Raw genomic sequence first — 8,375 nt, 5'->3', positions numbered from 1 at the left:
TTATCTCTGATTATAGAATTAACTTTCATAAATCTCTGCTTTCCCTATTGTTCTCCGTAAAAATTAGCAAACAACTATCCTTCTCTGGGCCATCTTAAAAAAAAAAAAAAATTACACTTAGGCTTACACATTAGCCCTAGACTGACAGATTTCTACAAAACTAATTCCCTTTCCTCTTATCAGGTTCATACGGAAGCAGCAGCCACATGGAAACTATTTATACATTACACAGGGCAAGTAAATGCCAGGAAGCAAAATTGGCTGCCTGTAAATAGACATTCCAAGTCCCAGAGCTGTTTCTTTTCCAAAATTTTAATAATTAGTCATTTTCTTAGGCTGTGACCAAACAAAGCATTAAGGACAAAAGCTTCCTTAAGAGGATATTAGGATTGTTTTGCCCTACTTTGTCAGGCAGCTTAATAAATGTCCCACTGAGAGGGTCAGGAGCCACGTCCCTCCCAGCCTTGCTGCAGTTAAAACTCCACCGATAGGCACTCCAGCGCCTGACCTGCAAGTTAACACTCCCTGGTTTTCCAGATGGCCATTCTCCTGAGTACAGGCTGACAATCCTGTCAAGTGGGGCTGGGACCTGACCACCAGCTTCATTTTCAATTGTGAGTAAAATCCGAATTTGAAGCCAGGTCTCTGCAGATTAGACGCAATGACATGAACTTAGTCCCCTAATAAATCATAGCTGAAGTTAGTGTTCAGGAGAGCAAATGCTATATGATGCTGCTGGCAAGATGAATTCCATTACAGTCTCACTTGTCCCCTTTTGCCTTGGCTTAAAACTTTCAAAGAAGTTTAATCAGTTTCCAAAACTCAGTGTTTACTCATTGTTTAAAAGCAATTTTTGTTCTTTTGGGAAATCATCTTACAGATAACCTCAGAGGAAAAATTATGTATTTTCTGTTTATTCCAAGTGCTGTGAGTTCTTAGAGAAGCAAGTTTAGAGCAAAAAAAGTATGAGAATCCAGGAATTTGGAGAAAATAAAGCACAAAAGTTACTTAGCAAGTCGTTTCAGAAAGAATACAAATTACACATCAAATTATTTTCAAAGCATTTTTAACATTTTATGTTTTCTATAAGGAAATGCTGAAAATAAATAATAATGCCAGAAAATTATGATTTACCTTTTGAATTCAGCTTCAGTGAAACAGGCAGCACTTAAGAAAGGCATCACCATACAAATCAAAACATGATGGAAATATTGGATATTTACCTCTCTGTTCCTCTGAGCAAATTTTAAATGGGCCAAATGCTATAAATTTGGTATTTAAACCTGAAAATCACAAAATCCTCTGATTCTTAATTCAAAAATGTGTTGTCACAAGGAAAAATCAATTCATCAACATTATATATACACGACATTTTTCGTTTCACCACTTGCTGAAATATAGACAAAGTATACTATTGAAAGAAGTAACATTTAGAGAACTATTTTTTTCATTTACCATTTTAGTCACATTAAACATTTTTATTTGAAATATTACATGAGTAAAACTTCCCTACACATTTCAAATCAAACCAGAAAAATTCCTTGTCAAGAAGTAAAGTTTTCACTTAATTGAGTCATTCTTTTATGCTGCTGTCCAAATGGTACAATATAATGGCATTGAAAACTGAACAAGCTGAAAATTCTGGCTCTGCGGACAGTAGTCCACAAACTTACCCAGATTTTCACCTGCTGTGATGAACTTACCTTAGCGTCAAACACAAGCCTTCCGGACTATGGCTCTCCTTTAGTTTTCGGAGGGCATTACTATGACTGTTGAACATGAGGTAGTTCATTTATAGTTTCCTCTTATAGAAGAATTAATTTACTTCTTGAAAAGGTACAGTTAATCACTGATGGTTGTATCTGCTGTATTTAGACTATTCTTTTAGTCATGTCCTGACATTTGCAAAGTGGGTTTTGTGGCAATAGACTGCCTGCCCTACAATTTCACAAATAGAACATTTTCTCCTAAGAAAAGGCTTCATTATTCTGAGTAAACACACTGCTCAGTTTCCCTGATGTGGGGTGACAACCAATAACGCAGCCTGTTCTGATTTCAAGTGTGTTATCCTGTAGGATATGAGGCCCTCGCTCAATACCACATCCATTTAACATCAGTGCCAGCCCTGATCATCATTCCGTTTGTTTCTTGAAAACAGTCCTACTGATCATTTTAAGTGCCATTTTCTAGTTGAAACTAAAATTCTGAAGGGTACAGAAGAGGTAAATTCACCTAGCTATCAGGAATTTTAACATAAATGGTATGCATCCAAAATCTGTATTGTAGTCTGTCTGCTCCGGCCATAAGCAACACATGGTTGCTAAGATCTTATAATAGTCCATTTCCTACCACTATAACAAAACACATGAGGCTGGGTTATCTATAAATAATATGTTTATTACCTCACAGTTTTACAGACTGAAAGTCCAAAATCAGCCCCACCAGTTGAGCCTCTGGTGAGAACTCTTTTGGCTACTTTGCAATTTGGCAGGTGGTTTCACAGAAAGAGCATGTGCAATAGGAAAGATGACACGATGAGAGAAAACCAGGGAGCTAAAAAGAATGTTGTAAACTTTGCAAAAAATTTGCTTTCACAAAAACCATCTCCATGAGATTAGTATTAATCTTTTCCAAGGGCTAGCCCCAGAATGACAACCACTTTCCACTGTGTTAACTTCTTAAGTTCCCACTGTTTTTTTTTAAATATTTTAATAATACCCACATTAAGGACTAAGCCTCAACACATGAACCTTTGGGGATCAAACCACATCCATACCATAGCAGATCTGAATCCTGGGTTCAAATTTAACCTCTTGTGCCTTCTCAACTGAAGTACTTTGGTAAAAATGTTAAGCTAGTGACACTAGGCTAGAGGTATATGAGTCTCATAAGGCATTTTTGAAGATGAGAAAGCCATAAATGTTGACTGCTGATGATATATTATTTTATTATATTTCCAAGGAGACTTACAACTATCTTGGGTTTTAATATCCGATTTCTTACTTTGGTATATATTCTAACTCAGGTATAGAAAGTTCTGTTAGAATTCAGCAGGGAATCATAGCAAGAAGAAAAATTTTGAAATTAGAGAGTCACTACACAACAGTTTAAAGTACTACATTCAGAACAATAGATACTAAAGGGTGGGGGATAATGTTCATAAAAGTAATAAGATAGCAAATAGCAAAATACTCATCATTTTAATGATTCAGTGCAGCAGTAGAAAAATCTTATTCCGTGGAAAATGTGTTAAATTTTTCTTCAAAGTGTTATTCTCCTGAATCCAAGCAGAAGCAGCTTTAGACTTGTACTTAAAGACAAGTTGCAAAAAAACTCACCAGTTAAACTCATCTGTCCCCGCCTATACTTTCCATAGTCCAGACCTTCAGCAGACGTAACTATGTGTAATACATATTCTGAAGCATAGATGTTACCCCAAATTGTTCTTTCCTCATTTCTTTTGGAATCTTTAAGAGACAGTGGGACATCTTTGAGGCCAAATTCATTAATCAGTTTATGAATTGCATTCTCTGTAGACAACAAGAACTTGGGACCTCAATGATCTTTGTCAATGACACCAAAGATAACCCACAATGATATTTCTACTCTGCCTATGAATTATAATTATATTTGGTAGTTATCTTGTGTCAGTTAACTTTTGCTATGTAATAAACACATTTTATATCTTCTCACATGGGTGTCTGAGAGAAACTTTGGAATTAGCAGATCTGGGTTGAACTAAGTTGGGTTTAACTCCAAGCTTCAAGTTAGTTGGTCCTTGTGTCTTTTATTGACTTTAGATGAGAAGACTAGTTGGAGCTTGTTCTTCTTTTGGAAAATGGTTTATTTTCAAGAGGACAAGGTCACTTTGTCAGCACATTTCAAGCCTCTGTGCAAACAACCCATTAGCCAAAGCATATCACTTGCCTGAGACCAACATTAAGTAATCTATAAATATTCTCCCACTATTGGGAAGATACACAAAATAGCTCATGCCAGTAAGTCATATTTCATACATACATTTTAGAAAATTATTAATTGCTTCCTATGTTGTATGCCTAAAACTAGAATAAATATCATCGATTGCTTAGCATACACCATTCCTTGGAAATTATAGTTCAGCATGTTTCTTTAAGATTTCAAAATTATCCCTGATGATCTTGTTATGGTTTAGATTTTAAATATCATGCAAAAGTTCACATGCTGAAGGCATAGCACTGTTAGCAGGTGACAGAAACTCTAGGAGCTGGGGCCCAAGTGGCAGAAGTTGGATCACTGGGCCATAGCATTAACGAGAATATTGGAACCCTGGTTCCTTCCTGTGTCTTGTTGATTCATGGTCACTGTGACATCAGCAGGTTTCCTCTACTACACACATTGGCCACGCTGGTGTTTTGTTTGTTTGCTTAAATTTAGAAATGAAAACTCTGAGACTGTAAGCCAGAGAAAACGTTTCCTTTTTTTGAAGGAGATTTATCTCACTTTGTCATACCTATGAAATGCTAAGTCACACAAATATTATCACTACAAATATCCTTACAAAAATATGAGCACTAGTTATATAACAATGAATTTTAATTAAAAATGAATCACCTATGTCTATATACTAGGATGTAAGATATTCTATTTAAAGCAAGATCTGCAAAAATTAAACAGCCGTAACCCATTTGGAGGTTAAAGGTTATTCTGAAACTTTAGCGTTGCGGCTTGTCTAGTGCCTAACAGAATAGATGCCTAAGAAAGATTTGTTTACAGAAGAACTGAAAAATAGAATTACTGAAAGTCTCTTCAGAGGCTGGTACTCTGTTTTCAAGCTTTGCTTAGCAGTTTTCAGTTGCTGTTTAGTCAGCTGATAGGTATCCTCTGACTCAGAGGTTCAAGTCTTCCTAACTGATGTACCCACAATGTATATGATTATATATATGGTTGGTGTCTTTGATGTTATTATCATCTGTGAAATTAAGATTTGCTATGTGCCTGGTCAGACTGAGATTTGTGTTTATATTACTTTAAAGCCTTTTTGGTCAACACTTACACATCTTTGTCTCTGATGTGTGTGTGTGTGTGTGTGTGTGTGTGTGTGTGTGTGTGTGTGTGTTTGTTGTGTTTCCTCCTCAGTCCAAGTGACTCTCTTTACCCTTTCTTAATACTATCAACTTGAAAAGATAAAAACTATAAATGTGACAGCTTTTCATCTAACACCCAGTAATCACCCTATCTTCAAGGCTTGCTATTTTCAATCTAAATAGCTTCATCATTTTACTCAGTTTATCTTTTTTCTTTCCTTCATTCCCCTTTCTACATACTTAACGTTCCATCCTGTTGGTTTCTAATGTATTTCCATTGCATGCTTCCTTATCTTACTTCTAGAAAATATTCTATTCTCCGTGAAACTTCGCAAAATTGCTTCTAAAAGTAGGTATATAAAGGCACCTTCTTAGCCTCTTTAGAAAAATTAGAATGAAGTGGGCCACCTTGACAGGTTCTGAGGGGCTGTCAGAGCAAGGAAAGTCCCTCTGGCTGAAGATGTTACCAGTCACTGCAAGGTAGAGTTAAAATGCAAACAGCACAGCCAATTCCTTAGTTGTCTGAGGCTTTAATAACAATTATTGAAAATATATTTTATTAAGTGATTTTTCCTGCAAAACACTGCAATGAATATCTACCCCACATCCACTGTTTCTCACTTCTACTACATGAACTGGAAATTAGTCCTAGAAATGAGATCTATATGCAGCCAGGTAGTTTGTAAAATAATTATGTAAATATAACCCAGGCAATGATCAGAGCATAAGCTGTTGCTTTATTTTTTGTGAACTTCCCTTTGATTATCTCTGAGTTATCTGTACTCAACTGTTTGTTGCTTTTATTTTTACTTTTTTGATAGATAAAAAGGACAGAATGCAAACATTTCACTTCCCAGAAAATTTAAAGATTGACACTTTCTTGCCCTTCAAAAAAGAAAAAGATACTAGCTTATTAGTTACTAACAATTTGAATTCCAAAGGTTCTGAAAACAAGGGGAATCAGGGTGTTATGGTTGATACATTGTGTCAACTTGAGAAGTTTAGAGGTTTAACTGACTCAGCCAGGAACTAGGATCCTTACTTTGTAAATATCCTCATCCTGTGCAAGAGGAGGACACAGAGATTTCTGTCACTGATATAACCACCTTGGAGTGGGGGGCTGGCCTGCATACAATATAATTTTGTTTGCTGCTGCCTTTAAATGTTGCACTGTCCCGTGCCACCCTGCTTTGGAGCCAGCCAATTATGGACTGCAACTTCCACAAACAATGAGCTAAATATACTTTTCCTTCCTCCGTTTTGGGTGTTGGGTTTTTTGTCCTAGCAACAAGAGAAAAGTAGCCAAGATGCAGGATTCTCAGAGAGTCAAAGTCCCTCTAAGAGAGAGGGAGACATTCTCCCAGAGTAAGTCAGGAGAAAGCACTGGCAGGAGGAGAAGGGCAAGAGTCATGGCAGTAGAAGCCTCATCACAAAAATGTCTCCTTAACCAAAGGCAGTTCTGAAGGGCTTGGGGGGCAAGGTAATAAGCGATAAAGAATAGCAACTCTGAAGGCATCCTGCTTTGGATTGAACCCCAATTCCACTATTTACTGGTTTCCTGGCCTTTGACAAATCATTCAACCTTTGTTCTACTTGATCACTTCCTCCGTTTTCAATTTTATAAAACAACAATGATATCATCTTCTCCCATGTGGGTCCTAAGGGCTACGTGCTTTGATACATGTCACATCATTAAAACAGTGTCTGGCTCAGAGATGTGCCTAGTAGGTGCTGGATCGCTCTGTGTCTGCAATCTTTGAGAGCTCTGGAGTTGACTGTGTTGTCATACACCCTGAGCAGAAATCTTCCCCAGTAACCTGTCTCCTGTGCTCCCTTTGGATCGCAAAAAGAAGTCACACCCAAAGCATTCAACAGTGCCCCTATGGCCTCCCGGACAGAAGCACTCCCAATCGCTCTACCAACCACCACTCTCCCACCTCCAAAAGCCCCAAGGGAACCACTGTCATCCCCAAAACAGAAAGCTATTAACCTAAAAACTCAAGGAACAACAGAAAGCACAGATCCTCCTCCTTTTGGTCCCCAATTTTATTTTATTTGACTCTCTCACCTGTAAAATGGAACCAGTCACTATGAGCATTAAATAAGATGAAACAATTAAAAAGCAGCTAGCATAGGGCCTGAGAAATTGTAGGTAGCTTTAAAATCTCATTTCCTTACTTTTTTTCCCTATGCTGAAGACAGCCTTCCTAAGCACTGTTACGGGACTAATGACTTACAGTAAAAGGCCGAGTGGGAAGTAGGGAATTGGTTCTGTCACTAAGCCATGACTGCCTATCCCAAATCTAGCGATTTATGCCTGCTCTGTTTTTCATAATGTAGATCGTCAGGTAGAATGACTTCCATGTAGGAATAAAATGAGACTAACAATGGTGATTATCATTAATAGTATCTAGATGAAAATATATAAGAGAATTAACTTCTATTTCTCTAATACAAAAGTCTGTGATTTTCTCACTCAGGCTCTGGAAAACTGAACCATTATTTATTCCCTAGTATCAGGAGATCTAGTCTGCATTAGTCATTAGATTCATTTAGGTTCATGCAACAGAAGATGTTCCAGAGGTGCTTTCTCATCATTAAATGAGCACCTATGTGATGTTGCCAGAAGGGAAGGAGATAAAGGTACTTTGAGGCAAGAAAAGGCACTAAAGTAAAAATTAATCAGATGAAACATATTACTAGGTAGAGACCCACAATCTGTTTACTATCCCCTATGTGACAATACCCTAAAGAAAATGAGAGAGCTGCTGGAGAGTGTCCACGATTTAAAGGCCAGCATATAAGAAACAAAGGCTTACTCAAAGTGCTGTTTATGATGCTACACCTAACTCTCGATAAGACAGCTAATTTCTCAAACCAATCAGTTCATTGCTAGAAATGCTGAGGAGGAAAAAAAAATCCCTTCTGCACACTTTCCTGTCTTTTCCTGGAGTTCTAAATCTTGACACTGAAAATAATTTGCAAGCTCAGGAATATGTGGGATTCAATGAATTTTCCCTACCACCTCCCTTAGCTCATTCAATCCTAAGGGGTGCTCTAAACAGACAGGAAATGTGGCTCCGAAACCTGGTGACATATCTGTGTCTTGTTTCAGGAAGAATCGCGCTGCTCTATCTCCTCCAGTAGAATACACACATGCCATTTCTGAAGAAATAAAATTTCAACCATCCTGGCTCATTCCATCCTTTGTTCTCAGGACCAGTTTGGGAAACAGCCTACAGGGTACACTGGCTGTAAAGCGTGGTGTGCATCCTATGCTCCAAATATACCCATTCCAGGTGGGCTCAT

The sequence above is a fragment of the Cavia porcellus genome, unplaced genomic scaffold (genome assembly GCF_034190915.1).
Source record: "Cavia porcellus strain 051 isolate PalLab524CR breed Dunkin Hartley unplaced genomic scaffold, mCavPor4.1 scaffold_21, whole genome shotgun sequence".
Classification (NCBI taxonomy): domain Eukaryota; kingdom Metazoa; phylum Chordata; class Mammalia; order Rodentia; family Caviidae; genus Cavia; species Cavia porcellus.
This window is presented reverse-complemented; position numbering follows the sequence as displayed.